Raw genomic sequence first — 19966 nt, 5'->3', positions numbered from 1 at the left:
GAAAAACACAACTCTCTGCTGTTCAGTATTTTCTCATGCAACATAATTTAATTGCAAGAATTCAGAGCCTTTGCTCAACACCGCTTCCTCTGAGCCTGGCACAACATATTTTTCCCAGCTATCCCAAGCAACCCAGCCCAGAAATATGTGCCGACCAGCTTATTTCAGAATTATGTGAACAAGAAGCCACAGCCATCCTCAGTGATAGTGAAGCTGCAGCTCAGCTTATAAAACACATGGGCACAGAACAACTCTGACTGACAGCCTCTTCACTCCCTGTGCCCTGGATGCAGAGCATCCTGCACTCCAGCTCTTTTTAAAGCTGGGGGCTAGTTTTATATTAAATCTTTCTAAAATCAAACAAAGTTGGACAAACCAAAGAATCTGTATTTTTCTTTATTATGAGACCGAGTCTTTCTCTGAAAGCTTTTTTCAGGAGCTTTTGAAATTCAGAGAAAAGTAGATGCTGAAGCAGTTGTGAAAAATCTGCACAGAAAGTCTTGGAAGAAAATAAGAAGCATGACTGAAAACTGGTAGATAGATACTTATATTGCCCTTGGAATGATTTCTTCCTCATGATGAGGACATGTTTATCTTTCTTTAGTGACTTATGTAATGATTACTTAGAACACTGCAGATTCACCTTTTGAAGACAGGCTATGGCTATTATAAACTCTCTGTTCCTACAGTAGAAAGAATGCAAAAACAAGCCCGAGAAAGGACAAGTTAGCAAACCAAATAAGTAGGACAAAATGGACAAATGTAATAGATAACACTGCTGGAAGAAACAACAAAAAAAAAAAGATCTGGAAAAGCGAAAGGAGCAAAGTCAAAATGAGAAATTCCAGAAAATGGGAAACTCTTCCACTCTTCTTTGTTATTTAGCCCATCAACCGAATGCATTCGCTTGCTGGCATCTCTGTCTAAACACAGGCAATTCCTTTTTGCATGAAAGAAATTGCCCTGCACAAGTAACACTGGTCCCAAGGCAAAAGGACTTGTCTGTCCTACTGTGTGGAATGGGCCGTGTGAGGCAACTACAGCCTGTTCCCCTGAAAGGACCTGAGCACAGCCTGCCCCTTCCCTGTCTTCCCATCCACCAGCATGTGGGAGTTCCCATTCCTGAGGGGAATACTTCTGCATTTGAAAAATGGTTCCATTCAGCCTCTGGCAGCCTACAGGATGGAGATGAGAAGAGATCAAGGATGCTAGCGTGAAAACTTCCTTTCCTATGGTATGGCATGGACTGAGAGATGGCTGTAGATGTGAATAAATACATTAAGTAGAAGAACAAAATTAAACAGCTATGGCAGTTTCTAACTTCACATCTGTTTTTTTTACATCCTTTGCATGACCTTAATTTACAATAAAAATCTCTTCTGAAGAAGAGACAATTTTCTGCTGAAAATAACTCCGCTTCTAAAACCCTACAAACACGTTGCAAATACACAGCTTCCATATGATATGCTTCAAATATTTCCCCCTGACCATTATATCTCAAAGCAGTCTATCTAAGATGACTTCCAGAGTTCCAGTCCAAAGCAAATCCTATAAAACAGAGCAAATATACTTACCTCATTAAAATGTACCGATCGACTGCAGAGGAGTACACTTGCCTGCAAATTGCCTCCCACACAGCTACCCAATCCTTCCTTCCCAGGTGACTAAAGCCTTCCAGAAAAATCTTCCTTCATTTCAAGACACGAAGTGCTACGATCTAACTTTTCACACTTGTTTTTAACCCCTTTCTTTTCTCTAAGTTCTTCAGCACTTTTTTCTCCCCCTCAGCTGCTGAAGGCTCCCACTGCACACGGGATGATGGTGATGCTCGCACATACCAAAAATGTACCTGCTCCGTCCGGACACAAGCTGCCCTCTATCACAGGACAACATTCTCCCAGAGCTGCAGTCACGTTTGGCACTGCCTGTCCTGGGAAAGCACCAGAGTCTTTCAAGGGATGGTGAAGACACATTTGCTCTACTTGATAAAAGAAAATGGGCCGAAGCTTGGTCATTAACATTTTGGTCAGGCAGGGAATTAGAAGCGAAACATTACTTTGGATTAGTACAACATAAATCAGATTGCGTGAGTAAATTGTGACCTCAGAAACTTTCATAATGAGAATCTCAAAGTAAGATTTTCTTAAGGGTGCTGATTTCTAGGAGGTGGCTATCCAGAAGATCTTAAAAGTCAAAAGGTTGGATCCTCTAAGAAACCTCAGCTGGAGTATGAGAAGGCGGCAACATGAAAAATCCCTAGGGACTTTTGATGCTCTCAGTTTGCAAACAAGCATGGCTGACCTCCCTCAGATAAAGTCAGTGAGATCTACTACAAATACTTAGCATACTGAAAAGAACTGGAATAATGTGCTATGCATGAGAGCAAAAAACACCTACATCATAACATACCTAACAACACAAAGCACAACAGAACTGTCCCACCCAAACTTCTCAGAGACAGCAGCATGCAAATATTTGCACCTATAAATGCACGTACAAAATAAGCCCATAAATATATATATTTGAATATGTATAATATGTATACATTTGAAACAGCATCATAATTAAAGCATTAGAGAAATAAATGATAATGTCTAGGGTATCATGAAGCATGAGACATGGCCCTGGGCAGAGTGATCTAGTGGGTGCCAGCCCTGTCCATGGCAGGGAGATGGAACTGCATGGTTGTTAAGGTCCCTTCCAACTCAAGCTATTTTCTGTTTCTATGTTGATTCTACTATCAGTTACAGGTACTTCAATTTACACAAGTTTTCTATGAATGTTTTAGCAATCATCAGGCCATACAAATACAAAGTTTGATGTGATAAAAAAAAAATGATGTGACTCACAATGCTTCAAATGTTCACCAATACAAAACCATCTCAAAATTTTTCACCTTTCCCCAGAGTTCAAAAAACCTCACCTCCACACTTTCCAGCTTCTTTTTCATTTGCATATAAGTTTTGCTAGACATAAACATTTACAAATCCTCTAAATAGCAAAAAGTGACATAAACAGGTAATGATCTTTTTTTTTTTCAAAATGGTAAATTTGAGAAACACCCTGAACTGATGCCACTGACATAAATGGTATTATATTTTTACCACATTTTGAGAAGGTGTTGTATAACTACTTCTACTTGCCCATTCCAAGGTAGAAAAAAAAATAATAGAGGGAATATATTCCTACACAAAACTTGCTAAGAAATCAATAAAGATACAAATACAGATGAACTACAGCTAATTCTCAACCTTATCCTACGTGAAGATACGTCATGGTCTTGAGACTTATTTTCCTTATTTTGGAAACAAATTTATTGGTAGCTTAACGTAGAAACCTCCTCCCCTCTTGTAACTCCTACAAAAATTTGGAGTATATATAAAATGGAACTGCTTCACTGTCAGCTGTTTAAATTAGGAATACATATGAGTGAAAATTAAACAGTGACATATCTTCATAACAATTCTTTATGCATTTTGGAATCAGATTTTTTTCCCCTGATTGCTTTACAGACCACAAAAGTTCATGCCAGGTCAGTAATACAATTTTTATTCTTTTAAGATCCCTTCCTGTCTTACTTCCAGATGGAACATAAATTTAACAGTTATCCTAATGTCACCTTCCAGTCTCATAGAAGCTGCAGTATGGAAGACTCCACTTTATTTTGTATTCCACATATTCCTTCTGTTAATATATTGTAAACCTGGAAACATCTGGTGAGATCAACAGGAAGTAAGATCCATTTCCCTCAAATTAAAATTCATTTTCCTAGCCTTCAAGCCTAAGCTGCAAGATAATTTCTCATCTAAAATACAGATTAAACCTGTCTGATCAGTGTGACAACCACTTAAAGAAGTACAACCTGAGTAGCAGCCGTTACACATTTTCAGCATTCAGCCAAAGTGGGTGTGAAATGAACCTGTCACTTCCATTCTGAATTTCAGTTCTTACTTCTTTTTTTTGGCTGCTAAGTCACAGGAAAGCTAAACCCTGTGACCCACAACCAGGTGGCAGCCAACCACTCCCAGCTCCCCACAGCAGGTGACTATTGCTGCCCCAATGCTACTCGTCAACCCACTTGGCTACAGGAAGGTTTTGGTGGAAAAAGAAGGTGACAAATGGATAATGCTGCAAAACCATACGCATGACACCCTGCGGAGTGTGGGTTTTCTAAATGAGAGGTGCTTGGCTCCACTGCCCAGATTTTTCTTATTGTATAAAGTCAAAACTGATCCAGTCCCTGCAGTGCAGCAGAGAGGATGGGCAACAAGGCCCAAAGGCTGTGAGGAAGCCTCTTTTCCTGCAGTGCTGGAGGCAAGACTACAGAGACCTAGTCCCCAGGGAAGGGAAGCTCAGCCAAGCTCCCCTGTCATGACCAGAAGACTTTGTTCTGCCGCCGCTCCGGCTGCAATTGATGCCTCAAATCAGATTAGTGCACTGGTATTACGTTCGTGTTTTTAGAATGAGCCATGTGTAGCCTCAGAAGAATGGCAGTTAAAAAAAGTTTGTATTTCAGCCAGGAGAAACCTGGAGAAAGAAAAAGTGACTTTTGCAGCTCCAGGACTCTTATAAGACTCAATACTCTCTTTTTGCAAACCAAGCAGGTGAAATCTATTTTTAGATAATCAGATTAAGATGAGGATAATTTAAATTTAAATTTCTGTATCCACTAGCTAGTTTTTCTTGATATTAATTTTCCCATTAACTTCAGGCTTGTGCATTTGGGAGCAGAGACAAACACTCAAAGCACTGCTATCATGCTTGAAATTTAACCTTCTCTACAACATAGCGTGTTAAGAATAAAAGGAAAAAACAACAAAGCAACTCCGTGATTCTAAACATGCATCCTGACCAGTAAAATCATTAGAGAGTTAAAAATCTGCTTCAAGCATCAAAAGTCTTTTTTCCTTTGGAGGCTACTGATACATCCCAACACACTGGGAATTTCTACAGTCTATCAATATGCTTCCCTAATATGAATCTCTTAATCTCCAAATAAGACAGTACTACTATACTTAATAGTTTCTTCATCTTTGACAGTGTTTAAATCACATACAATTACATTTTCTCTAAGATACACGGGATATCTTAATATAATCCAACAGCTAAGACTTCCTACTATGTAGAGAACAATCAATAATGTGTTGTGTGGTTTTGTTTTTTTTTTTTTTTTAATTTAAGAACATACAGAATAAAGGTAATAATGGAAGCATGCTGAGTGAATAAACTCGAGGGAATAACACGTAGGGCTTCAGATGAATTATGAAAATAAACAAAGGTGTCAGTCAATGCCATCTACCCTGTACAAGAAATGGAGTAAGCAGAAGAGAGATGAGCTGATTGCAAACAATCTTTAACTATATTTTTTTATATGGTATTTATTTCCATTGCCTGGGCTTTTCTTTGCTATGGGCGAAACATGCCCACATAGAAAAAAACACCAAGAATTTGATAAGCAACCTGCACAATCTTCCATATAGGAGAGTTGCATAGACAATCTTAACTTTTGGAGTCTAAATTTACACTTTTAACTCAGTGTTTAACTGAGACAGTTGTTAACTGATGTTACAAGAAACCTGCAAAGGACAGTGAAAGACAATTTGTCCCAGTGCCTCCTATTATTACTGGTTTGCTTATCCAGTATAGCAACTCATCTTCCATTAAGGATACTCATCACCCTCCAAAATCTACAAAGAGTAATTTTAAATGTAGGGACAGAAAACTTTAAATGGTCTTAATGCTGAAATTACAGGGTATCAAGTAAGAGATCCATTAGAGAAGGGAGTCTGCTTAGTTACCCTCTCCACTAACAAGTACAGTCTCTTGATAATCAGCCTCTTGTTTATGAGACAAAAGTGTCCCCTATGGCTCAGGCAGTTCTACTTAATCCTTTATGAAACATTCAACTTAACGAAGGAAGAGTTTTGCTGCAGGTGTAGAAAATGCAGCTGCTCAAACTCCTAATGACCATAACAAAGACAAGCAAACAGAGTTATAATCTAATAACAGAAACAGAATGCATGACTTGAACTTTTCCCATAGAAATGGTATCAAAACCTTTCATCAGCACTCAAGCATTAGTGCAAGAAACACCAAAACCATTTGAGAGTGGCAAACTGGCACGCAAGGATCATGCTTAACAGTGGGGTTCAGATCTTTTTAAAGTATCAGAACTTACGGCAGATCAATTATACAGAAACCTTAAGGGAAAGCATAACCTCCGCCCCTGCAGTGTATCTTCTGTAGTAATTTGTGGGTGTGCAATAATCACTGCAATTCCTTTGTGAGCTAGTGACTCATTCTGATAGGCAAATCAGCAGTTTGGCCTCTTACTCTCCTCCAAAACCTAACTCTGGATATATCAAAGAGAACTAAAAGTAATCTGTCCCCATCTACCTTCACTCTTCACTGGAGTTGTTTTGCTTTTCTTAGCCTTAAAGCACAACCATTCTGCATAAACTTCTGTTATTCAAAACTGAACATAGCAGGATGGTAAAAAAACACCTTCGCAGAACACACTTATGTCGGTGCACCTTAAGTTCCAAGAAAACAAAATCATTTATTAGCTCCTAGGACAATCCTATATAACTTCTAAGTGTAAGGAAAGAACCTGGGGGAAACAAACAGCATTTATAAACATATAAAAGCACCAATTTCATGGAGCTACCACATACTGCTACATCTAGACAAAACTGATGATTGTGGAGCTAGCTGACAGTGTTGAAAAGCCAGAAATGAGCAGCCATAGAACATTTTAAGTATCTTGAACTATTTTTGTGACTTGACTTTTAAGCTTTCCCTCAACCTTACATTTCCAAGAAATGTGTACAGTTACGGTATCAGCCTGATTGCCTGAACAGTTTTTTTTCTGCATTCTAGAAACACATTGTATCTGTGCCATGATATTTTATAGAAATCAACAAGTTCAGTTCCACAGATCACAACACTCATCCACTAAACTTGAGAAACAGATTTAAACACTTTCCAAACTTAAAAATGTCAAGAGATGCTTTAGAACGCAAAAAGAGGTCTGAGAATACTTAAGATCGTGCTAACAAAAGCAAAAATAAAATCACAATTTTGTGTTTTTGCTACACCAGTATTTGGAGACCAGCACTGTGGTAAGACAGGCTTTGAGGTCAAAAATCAGAAGTCAAACAGCAGTTTTTTGTTTTTCCTTCACTATTTATTAAACAACGGCTTTTTTCTTTCTTCTTTCTTTTTTTTTTTTTTTTTTTTTTTTTTTTTTTTTTTTTTTAAATGAAGCTTTTATCATATTTAAAACAACCACTGATTCAATCTTCTGGTTTCCATTTTAATTCATTTTAAAGTGTATTTTGACAGTCTGCCATCATGAATGCCTACCTGCTATCCTGGGGGGAGCCATCAAGCTCTCTGCTAAGGAAAGTAGGACAAATAATTTAAGCAAATTATTTAATGTATGTGAAACCTAAAAAAGATAATGTGCCAGGGATGCCAAACTCACACATGACCTTCTCCTTGAAGATATTTCTACGTTAGAACCTCTCCCTGAATGCATAAATGTTCTCAACAATCTTCTGTCTTAAAATATTTGTTAAATTAACTACAGATGTGCTACACAGCTCTGAATCATCGCTGCCCTTCGTTTTTCTGCAGCACTTGTAAAAAGAAAAAGGTAACTATTGTTATAATTCCCTGAAGACGATTTTTTTCTGAGGACAGCATGAGGAAAAGCTGCAAATGGTGAGCAACACACAAAACCCCTCCATACGGACAGAAAAGTTAGAAATATGCTAATACTTTACAAAATTTGGCAGCAGGTAGTTTATTACTATGATCAAGATGCTGACTATACAGATTTCTTTCTAAAGCATCGACCTTCCAAACTCAAAAATTACTGAAAAACATAACACAGGTGTTATGTGTACTAGAAGAGGTTTGCTTACTCTTTACTAAAAACTGTAGCAGTGTTTTGTTTGTCAAAATTTGATTCTTCACCTCACAAGAACAGTGGAGACCATTCAGAATAGGGGCTAGCAATCAACCCAGAGCAGTTCTATATTGATTCTCTTTCTGTAATAGTTTAAATTCTGGGCCTCTGTGTAAAAAATTGTAAAGAACATGATACTTCAGTATCTTTAAGTCAAGGCAACATTTAGTTAGTGATTCGTTAGAGGGTGGTGAGACAATGGAACAGATTGCCCAGGGAGGCTGCAAATGCCCCCTTCTAGGCAGCATTGAAGGCCAGGCTGGATGGGGCTGTGAGCAACCTGGTCTAGTGGGAGGTATCCCTGCCTATTGCAGGAGGTTGGAACTAGGTGATCTCAAAGATCCCTTCCAACCCAAACCATTCTATGATTCTATGATGATGTACAGGCCATTCCGCAATACTTGATGAAGGGATTAAGTAGGTACTACTATTAAACATCTATTATAAAGTGGCAAACTTCAGGTTTTCCACACTGCTAAGTATTATCAAGACTTTTTTATTTTAAAATAGAAGGCAATAATAATAACTTACATTTGGTAACATGTCAGTGTTAGATCTGTATCCTCTATGGTTTTTAATTTTGAGTAACATTGTATCTGATCACTGTTTTTACTAGCTGCATGGTAACAACAGCTGTGTTTTTCATGCCACAGTGCACTTGAATCGGAACAAAAAAATTGAGATCTTCTGGAGGATTATTATTTCAGTCATCAGAGAAAACCACGTAGTGAACTCCTGGCTGCTGCTTTGGAGATACAAAGCCAAACACGTGCTTTGTCACCTTTTGGGGATGAGAATCATGACGTGAGTTATTCATGGGTTGCTCTCAGCGTTTCTTGCAAATCTGTTTTCATTACTCAGATGGTGGGAAAACCTTCAATTACTTGATGTGGTGGATGCCCCATCCGTGGAGACGATCAAGGCCAGGCTGGACGGGGCTCTGAGGAACCTGATGGAACTGCGGTTGTTCCTGTTCACTGCAGGGGAGTTGGACTAGATGACCTTTAAAGGTCACTTCTAACTCTAAGGCTTCTATGATTCGAAGTCAGAACAGTGGGTTACGAAGCTGAGGGACTCATCACTGCTGCATCCGCAGGCAGCTGGCCTGCCCTGACCATAGGGAACCCCTGCTGGTCCTGTAAATACAGCTCCATAGTGAGGACAACCATCAAGCGAACTGAAAAAACACGAGCTTGCAGAGCTTGCAGCTTATTTTTCTGACAGTGTGAAAGGTTTCTACTACTCACAGCTTCTGCTGTTTTCCTTCAGCCAGTTTTGAAGGTCATATATTAGGGAACTATTTCATGTTCTAGTACAAACTTCATTATTTGTAAGAGATTTCCTACCAGACAAGTGCTTTACAAGGACTGAGAACTCTCATTTCCTTTTATAGATTTGATTTGGAAATAAATGCTGGCAACATCACGTGACTAATGAGCAGGATCCACAACTTAAGCAACCCTCATGATTAAATCAGAAAGTAATGTAAAAGTCAGTCCATTGCTGCTACATCTGTTTAGCCTAGTCTTCCACACATTTTATCTATATTCTTCAACTTCATCTCTCTTTTTTGGTACTTCTAGCTGTTTTCAATCATGTGCAAAAGATTGACCAGCTTCAACACAGCAAATTACTCATTCTAAAGTATGCGATACAGCTAGAAAAGGAATTAGAAAGCTTTATTTGATATCTCTGACTGATTTGCAGCAAATGGATTTTTTAAAATTTTAGTTAACAACCACAAACATATATATGAATTTACAAACAAGAGATTCAAAGGAAAATGTTATTTGCATTTCTGTATGATCTTGCTGCTTTTAAGAGCTATTCAGGGAAACAACTATGAATACAACTGTAGGAACTAGCAGTTTTGACTATCTGAAAGCAACGAATTTTAAAGGAATCTCATCATTTAAAAGCAAGTACTCACAACTTCCACAGAAGCAAAGCTACTGTAATACATCTTACTAATTAATAAGACAAAAATTACTTAGTAAAGCACTGAAAAATATGACAAATTCCTGAAACTCTTGGCTACATTCTATATGAATTTTTTTAAATCCTATTGTCAGCACCCATGAGTTCTAGTGCTGATGAGCCTTATTCAGATTAATTCAGAATAAATTCAGAAAGAGATTTTAATTCCTAGTGTTTTGTTCTTAATTTTCATTCTGCAAATTATATCATTTTGAAGAACTGAGATAATCACATCTCATTATATGTAATATAGAAAGAATGGATATATTGTAACAAATGAGGCATCAGAACAAAAGTAAGTTTTATTAGTCCATAAATATTCTTCTAACTCAAAAACAATGTCTTACTCCATCTCCTAGGAGCTCAGAAGAACAGCCTAGAAGTGAACAGAAACCCGTATCAGCAGGGACAGGAATCTGATCTGTAGGCATGTAGTAAATCAGAGTGAGTGAGTAACTTGAGGATGGGAAATTCTGTTTAAATTTCACAGCTAGAGGTTGTTACAAGGGCTCAGCTTATTAGGAAGCAGACTTGTACAGGATACCTGAAAACAAACCTCTATATAGCCTACGCTTGCATCTTTCCTTGCTTCCCGGTCTTCTATTTACTATTCCCTGCAGGTTTATTTCTCACTTCCAGAGTAATTTAAGATGAAAGCTGTTGATCAATATTGTAAACAGATGATTAGTGTCTTACGACTGCCAGAGAACTGTTAATGAATCTCAGCACACGATAGTAAAGCAAGGACATGGAATTAAATAATTGAATTGAATGAAATAATAAAAGCAGGTGACTTTCTCACTTCAAAATATGAATATTGCTACAGTTCCTTAAACAGGAAGATTCACACTTATTTCAGAAGTGGTAGGAAATAAATTTCTTCAGATTAATTAAAATCTGTCACTGCCACTATCTGAAGCATTGTCTACCTAAGTAAAAAACAGAAGTACTAAATTTAAAGTCAGTGTTGTTGGATTCCTCATCAGACCTTCAGCATCTGAGGTATGACCACCCTGCAAGACCCCATACAGCATCCAAGCGCTTTCGTCTCCTGCAGATAGTGCTTGCACCAAAGAGCCTGTCAGGGCCACAAAAGCACGAACAGCAACCTTCATGCAGCACTTCCAGTTGTCTATGAACAAAAATGTTATACCTAGCAGAGGAAAAAATCTGATAGAACAATACTCAACTGATTTTGAGGCCCGAAGTGAAAACTACAGTTATGTGGAAACTGTGAGGCAACTGCCTTGAAACAACCCAAAGACAATTCAGACAAGGAATTTTTTTTGCTGTCTGTTACAAAACCCAACCAACTAAAAAATTAAATAGAGAAGCAACATTTTTTACAGCATCAATCACTCAAAGTTTCTAGGAAGAATCCCATCCACATTTTTTCAGATCTCTCACTTCCTTGTGACTGAAAGAGATCTCATCACACTTTGAACCCATACAGGCAATTCCTGACTCACTAAGTATCTCCTGTAAGGATACTAAAAATAGGTGCATCGTAGACTACAACCTTTACAAAGCCATGAACTTATGAGAATGCATCACCAGTAGCAAAATCACCAGTAGTTTCTTTATTTTTAAGTAAAGAAACAAATAATTCCCAAGTTTTGCTTTCTTCTTATACACCACCGATTCATTGGTTTTTGATCTATAGCCTTTTCCAAGGTGAAATGCATTTCACCAGTTGGGAAAAAGCCTTCATTATTACCATAATAGGTTTCTTCCCCAGTTAAATCAGAAAATGCACGTAAACATCAGAAGTGAAAGCTCCATTTATAAGATGAGGAAATTCAATTAAAAATATTCCTTTCAGGTTCTTTTCAAGATCATACTTTGAAAATGGATTTATGCTGTAGATGAAGTAAAAAGTAAATAATAAGGCCTTTTGCCTCTTGACCTTTGGTAGGATGCTATTTTTCCACACAGGATTCTTTATGAGAAACTGTAATAAAATGTGGAAGAAGTGGAAAGTGCTCTTCACATCAGAATAATGATCCATGTGATTAAGTTTTCTAATCAAAACTAAAGGGCATCCATATTCCCTCTGTCAGCTACGTTTTTAATTGCTCTATGCTTTTAATTGTAAGTTAATTTTAATTCTACTTTTCAGAAACTATCTAGGAATCTGACAGAGAATAGACATGTATCTTAATAAACTGGATCTTCAATATTTATAAAAATTACAGTTTGTTAATGTTTATACAGTGCAAAACATTTAGCTTTGCCTTTCTGAGAGACACATGGCTTCACCCAAAATGGCTCTGCACTCAGCCCACATAGGCCTCAGAACAGCAGGGGGAAAAGATGCTTTGCTTTCGTACTCCCAAAGATCTGCTGCAATTGGACCCTGGTGTTAATTTGAATCTTCAGATACTTTGATTAAATACACAAACTACAACTGTTAACTAAGGTTCCATCAGCCAGCTGCAATTTGTCCCATCAGATCAGGCAAGGCTTTTCAAGTACTGGCTTGCTTTTGGGATAGGCTGTATCCTAAACACTAATGCTGCGTCAAGGCTAACACAGCTACAAAAAGGAACTACCCAATTCCTTCTCAGTTTCTTCTGGAGAAGACAATTATTGTGATTTCAAAAAAATTCTGCACTCTGTTGAGCCCTGTAAACCAACACTCTAAAAAGAGCCCCATGCAAAGTATGATTGCTTACTAGTAACAAGCAGGTTGGCCAAATTGTGCCCTCAGCACAGCCTGAGCAGACTGCTGGTAGCTCCTGTGCAATTATTTAGAAATTAGTCAAAACGCTGAGCTCTTAAAAAAGCATTTTAATGCAACAGAAATCTAAGATTATGACTTCCGCTGATGGAGACTGACACATCTATCAGTGCTTCATTTTTGATTTCCAGTTGGCAATATTGACCAAGTCGATCCACAATAATGACAGAATCCCACATACGAAGATAAAAATGTATGTGCATAGAGAAGGACTAAAATAACATTAATAAACATGTTGTATATAGTCAGTAACTGACTATGACTGCACCTGTTTATTATACACTTGCAAATTACAAGTCATTGTTCATAGTCCCTTAACGTACAATTACTGTCTGGTTCATTACTTGAGATATTTCTAATGGTATGAGCTGGTAAAACAAAAGATAAATATTATCTAGAGAATACTGAAAAGTGTTTTTCCCTTTAGAATCAAGTTACAAGATAAACATAAGAATACATCTGTTCCTATTGAGGAGCACTAGAAAGCAGGGTTTAAGGTCCAGTTCAGTTTTTCAGTAAAGCGAAAGAGCCAGAATATATACTATTGTACTCACGACGGTAATATCAAACGGACTCTTTCTAAAACAGGTGGCTAAGTTTAGACAGCCAACTGAACAAACTTCATATAGCTAATAAAAAATGCTAAGGGGCTCACATCAACTGGCTTCAGATAAGATGAATGACAAACATTTTAAAAAGGAGAACTGCAATACGTTTCTAAAAACAGGCTGTATACAAGAAAAAAAAATCATCCTTTTTTACAGAGAAGAAGACTACAAAATACTATGAAGTGCCACTAAATAGATCCAATTTTTCTAATAAAATATGCACCTTGGATATGGAACTCAAATACTATGCTGGCCTAATCAGCACAAAAACACAGTTTTTATCTGTTGGACAAACAAACAAAAGCACACCTAAGTTGCAACTCTGGCAGCTTAATTGCATCATTCAAAAAGAAAGCATGATTACCTTGATGGAAAAACTCCTTTGGTCAGAATGCATGTCTATGCTAAGTGGATCCATCAACAAAGACAGACTAGCAAGTACATATAAATTAACTTCAGAGACAAGTGGAGACAAGACTCGAAGAAATTCAACTGATATCACATTTTCACATATTTAAGCTCCCTTGTGAGTAGAACAAAACAGTTAAACCAGTGAAATGGTGACATCTAAAAACCTCCTCCACTAATCCTATGGAATTCTGTATTTTTAAAATATATACCAAATGGTTCTTGCTGAATTTCAGTTCTCAAAATTTCTAGATTTGCAAACATAATCCAAAACAAGCAAATCTTAAACATTAAGTTGTATGTATTTGATCACTAATTTAAATCAAGAAGTTCCAACGATAACTTTGAAAACAAAGTTTGCAGTATCCATCTATATATGGATAACTATGCTCTTTAAATACAGTACAAATCCAGTACATTCTAAATCAGAGTCAAACCTTTGGCATGGAAACTTTCTGTTCGCAGATTTATAGCTGCATTAGCAACTCCCAAATGTAATTTATTGCTATATCACACTATATTCCCATGTAACAATTGTAAAGATATCTGCTCATAATGTTCTTAGCAGAATGAAAGATAAAATTTCCAGGAACTAAGTTAGAAAACCTACAGATTATCTAACATACCTCACAGAAAACAGCTGTTGTATCACCCTATCATCAGATTACATGTCATAAAATACACAGGCATTCACATTCATCTTCCAGCTCCCTTGTTAAAACATAAACAGAAAAAACAATGCATCTAAATCTGAAAGCATTTCCCTCATCTTTTGTATTCTGCTACGCATCAAACCTTAATAAAAATACAACCAAAATAAAACACGTGAAAAAAAAATAAAGCACACGAATTAAAATTTTTCCTAATATCCAGCCTGAATCTCCCCTGGTACATTTCGCCATTTTCGCTCATCCTACCAGTAGTCACCTGGGGGAAAAGGCCAAGCCCCACCTTGCTAAAACTTCTTTTCTGGTCATTGTAGAGAGTGATAAGGTCTCCCTGGAGCCTCCCATAATTCAGACTGAACAGCTCCACTCCCTCAGCTGCTCCCCATAAGACTTATGCTTCAGACCCCTTACCAGCTTCCTTTGCCCTTCTCTGGAAATGCTCCAGGGCTCTCAGTGCCTTTTTTGTAGTGAAGGGCCCAACACAGAGCACAGCACTTGAGGTATGGCCTCACCAGTGCTGAGTACAGAGGGATGATCACTTCCCTGCTCCTGCTGGCTGCACTATTTCTGATACAAACCAGGATACTGTTGGCCTTCTTGGCCACCTACGTACACTGCTGGCTGGCTCATATTCAGCTGGCCGTTCACTAATTCCCCCAGATCCTTTTCCTCCATACAGACTTCCAGCCACTCTCTCCCAAGCCGGTAGTGTTGCATGGTGTTGTTGTACACAAAGTGCAGGACCAAGCACTTGGTCTTGTTGAACCTCATGCAACTGGCTACAGCCTCTTCGTTCAGATCCCTCTGCAGGGTGTTCTTATCCTCAGGCAGATCAACATTTCCTCCCGATTTGGTGTCATTTGCAAACTCAATGAGGATATACTCAAACACCTCGTGCAGAGCATCAACAAACATAATGAGCAGGACCAGCCCCAATACTGGCATCTTGGGGATCTTGAGGTCCCTTCTAACCCAGGCCATCTGTGATTCTGTAATTCTGTAACTGCATTTAACATTCGATACCCTGAGTCCTGCCATCCCCTAGCTATGGGACAGCAGAACTTAGTTCACACATTAAAGCGTTCTTTTTATCTCAACTGGACTTAAAGATATGTTTAGATTTTGACTAAGTGCATACTCCTCACTGTAGTTCTAGTTTCACTGACACAATTTAGGCTGATCCTTATTTCCTCAATTTAAATTAATCAAGCAAACAAAAATCTATTGACAACTTTTTGCTCAGATCTCTTATAAAAACTAGCAACACACTTAATGGCCATTACCAAGATCTCAGCTGAAGGTTAACATCTGTTTTGCTCTTATCCAATATAATGTGTGTGTCTTCAGAAATACGGGAAGGTAAGAATGCATTGCAAAAGAAAAAAAAATAGCTGATATATACAATATATAGCTTTTTGGTTGGAGAGAGTCACTTAAAAGCTTTTCTTCAGTGGTTCTGGAATAGTGTTGTATGTATTTGCTTTCCAACTTGTATCACCACTAGCCAAATTAAAAAATGATCCTTGATTTCATAATGCTAGACATAACAGAGAAGGACTTTACACAATAGTCTGTCTTGGTGATGTTAAAAGCCAAAATATATCTATTATGTTTTGTTCCTACTGCCAACTGTAATTTTATATTTAAAACACTAATTAAAATGTATTCCGTAATTATTTACCATGAAATCTTTTTCCTCATTTGACCTGCCACTTCAGAAGTTACCACTATTTAATACAAAATAAATCAAAATTAAGCTGCAGCTAAAAACCACATTTTTCTCAATTTAGCAATGCCACTACATGAGGAGAATGTAAGCAGTATCTTGATTTCTGTATACATGTTTGCATAAAGAGAAGGAAAACATTCTGTAAAACTTTCACAGAATATTCTGCTCAAGACTATTTCTGCAGTTCCTAATGGTCTTAAATGAGCCACACGTAACTGGAAAAATGCATTCTGTGGAATGTACACATGCTTGCACAAGTAGATTGTTATGAACACTAAGATTCATAATTTGCAAATGATTAAACCACAGAGACTAATAGGGGGTTGATTTTTGTAACTTGAATCTGTTGCCCAAAAGGATTGATGAGGACTTGGGACAAATGTCAACCGAAGATGTGAATCCCCATTTTAGGAATCTATTTACTTTAACAAAATTCCTAAGAGAAACTCAATTTATAAGAATTAATATTTTCTACGGTCAAGGAATGTTGTGGTTATTCTTTGTATGGAACATAACTTCTGTATTTTTATTCAGTTTCTTATGCGAGGCTTACTTGAGATCTTATTTATGAAGTGATTATACTTGGGGCTCTGTTTTTCTTAATATTCAGAAACCAGGAATGCTCCAATGTTTTATTGTATTATCCTATCCTACTGCATCCTACATCTCATGCACATATGCTCATCCTAAGAAAAATACACTGTAATTCTTCTACATCACTGCACAGATGTTCTCTTGCCATCTTAATTCTCTACTTTCTCTGTGAGAACTAAGTCCAGAACAGCCATTTTTCCCCCTGCCCTTCCAAATTGTTATGATAGCTAGCACAGTAACACTTGTGAAAACGGAATCATATATGGAAATATGCAGCATGTAAATTTTTACAAATCAACCTATCACATCAACATCCAGCTATGCAGCACGGGAGCCAAGACTACACTGTTTTTAGTCTGAAGGCCTTGGCACGTTGGCTATGATTATGGGAAGAAACTAGTTGAGGGTGAAAGCGTTTTCTAGCAAGTGAAAGGGTAGGTGAAGAGCATAATACATACCTGACCCTGTTATTTCCTGGTTACTGTTCTCTGCTGAGGGGACAGGCATTTTAGCAACAACAGCTCAAGCAAGGGGAGACTCTTCTTAATGGATTTAGATGATTTTTCCTTATAGAGTGATCTTCACTTTCTGTTTGGTCAGTACTATGACACAACACTATGAACTGTTGCTGTGTTTGTTTGCTCTTCCACTAAGAAGCCTCTTTTATGATGTATGTGCTTAAAAAAATAGCATGCATCTCACCATACACCACAGTTAAGCCTATACTTACAGCCTAGAACAGAGAAAGAGTTCAGGCTTATCCCACAAGCTGGTAGTCCTGCTGGTTCCCTGGGTAAAGTAAGACTTTGCTTTGCCCTCTGAGTGAAAACTGGGCTGAGAGGAAATCTGCATTTCCCAGCCTGGAAAGTTATCCCAGGCTGTTTGTTCAGCCTGTTTTACTAGGAAATGCTTTTCCACATTTTGTTGGATTCCTAAAAACTTCTTGTTTCAGTAAGTCAGCACTTCGAGATGAAAGCCTATTGCCCTAAAAACATAATGAGCATCTGCATTTATAATAATCGCAGAAGATTCCGTTTATCAGTTCTGCAGTTCCCTCCTGAACTGCACAGTTAGCTGTGTATTTCTTGGCTGTTCAAACATGCCCTCCGCTCCAAATTAATTTAGGATTTAAGTAAGTTTAAGTAAGATCACTGGGAACTTCTAATTTTATTGCTTCAAAGGAACTGTAATCTCAAGAACATGTATTCCTATGATATTGATGTATTTGTGACATTATAAAAATGAGGATTATTACAACTTGAATATGAAACCAGTCATTTCCTCTTATAGACGTGGCTGCAAAGTATCAGCCCACAGAAGAGGACACTCCACTGCATGAAATAACCAATATATACTTTAAATGACCAATCTGTTCCCTTTCACGCTGTAATAGTTAAGAATAAACTATACAGGACTTAAGTGTTTTAAATGCTTCATTAAGATACACATTGTTTTTTGCTGCTGTACAGCAAATTCTACAAAAGAATCACTTATGATTTTGTCATTTTAAACACATACAAAATGTTTCTTCAGGGTACAGTCAGCACTGCTTTCTGATAATTCTCAAAGGCCTATTCAAGTATTTGAGATTAAAAACACTGTAATTTGTCGTGGACTACAGAAGACCATTCGTGACCTAGCAGAAGACCATGAGATTGCATTAAAGCATTTGTCCTTTCGTTGCATGGGGGATCCATGCAAAAGATTGCAACGTACTAACTGTACCTAGCAGGCAGGAATGGAAGCCATCAAACATGAAAGAATACCCATTTACATGTGTCACTGCTAATCCAAGTACTGCTTTGAAATCAGCGATGACTGGCACACAAATACAGCATACTACTATAGTCCCAAATAAGCAGAATACGCAATAATAAAACAATTTCCTGAACTCAATGCTTGAAGTCAACAGCACAGCAAGTTGCTGCTGCCCTACATTTCCATTCACATGCTATTGCTAGAACGGACATGGATAAGCAAGATCTGTGGTAGCTCACAACTGAGTATTACAGATGCATTCTGATGTTACTACAGGAAACTATGGGTTACTAGAGCAACAGGAGCCATTTTTAAATTTAACTCAGTTAATTCAGGGTACTGCAGGTAAATTAAATATATCTTATGTCTCCAAAATCAATGCCATCCCATCATTTTAAAAAATCATTGTGTAATTATCTATTAAATCATACTATTCAGAAACACGAAACAGAATGTTTCAAACATAAAATCAGTCCACCATACTTTTCTGAGAAAAAAAACCCAACACCTCTAAATGCAAATAATCATATTTAATTTAATAGAGAAGGACAAAAAATATCAAGTAGTAGATTGTGACACATGAAAAACACTGTCCTGTACTTTTCTATGACTGCCCTCTCAAGACAGTACTATGTTTCTTTAGCAGCTAAATTGCTGCAAGTAAATGTAGGCAGGCAGAGCAGCATTTTCTTATGAAGGTTTCATTGCTACTAAAATACCAGTAAAATAGCATTCAGATTTCAAGCACCCATCTCCAACTGGAGCAATACATACTGCTTTCAGTGAAGCATGCCTGGAGTGTGCATTGTATGCAAAGCAGAACAGTGACATCTAAGTGACACCTATGTCCAAAAGAAATAATTAGTACACACAGAACACCAGCTCATATTTGCAGTAGGAAAACAATGAAAAATCATTTAGAGAAATAACTGTGGAAAAGCCCAGTACTTATTTTTGGACTTCAACATTGCAAACCTGGAGTTCTAATGGAAGGAAGAATTCTTCAGCTACAGTGCACCATGTATTTCTGGGGAAAAACAATGCTCTAAACAAGCAACATGCATTTCTTAAGTTTTTCACCTCTCAGGGAAATCACATTGCAAAAGTTTACGCTCAGGTCTTAATCTTTTCTTTTGCAAGCCATTCTTCTAAGGCACGGCTTCTGAAAATTTTATGGCTGATGACACCATACCTGTGCTTTGGATCTGCCACTGATGTTGCAACAAACAGAATGAAAACAAAGAGGATCATTTTTTTTTTTATAGTATTAAAAGAACGTACATTTTTCTTCCACGTCAATTAACTGAAACAGCATCACTTAAAATAAATAACTCTTGTAAGATTGAAACTGTTGCTGGAACATTAAAGGATCAGTCAAAATTACTGAAACCAAATTTTCGACAACCAGAGACTTACTCTTCTTTGACACCAGAAAACAACTGAAATAACATATTTAAATTCTCAGCAGTTCATTTTTGAAGCCTAAGAGAAATGGTTCCATTCAGCATAAAT

At 37.5% G+C, this 19966-nt stretch overlaps 1 protein-coding gene across 2 annotated transcripts in view; it reads right to left on the bottom strand.

Moving 5' to 3' along the window:
* GNAL (G protein subunit alpha L) overlaps window positions 1–19966 on the bottom strand; it is a 111645-nt gene that overhangs the window by 55856 nt on the left and 35823 nt on the right. The window lies entirely within an intron of this gene.

Source organism: Lagopus muta, chromosome 3 (genome assembly GCF_023343835.1).
Source record: "Lagopus muta isolate bLagMut1 chromosome 3, bLagMut1 primary, whole genome shotgun sequence".
NCBI classification, from domain to species: Eukaryota; Metazoa; Chordata; class Aves; order Galliformes; family Phasianidae; genus Lagopus; species Lagopus muta.
This window is presented reverse-complemented; position numbering and strand designations above follow the sequence as displayed.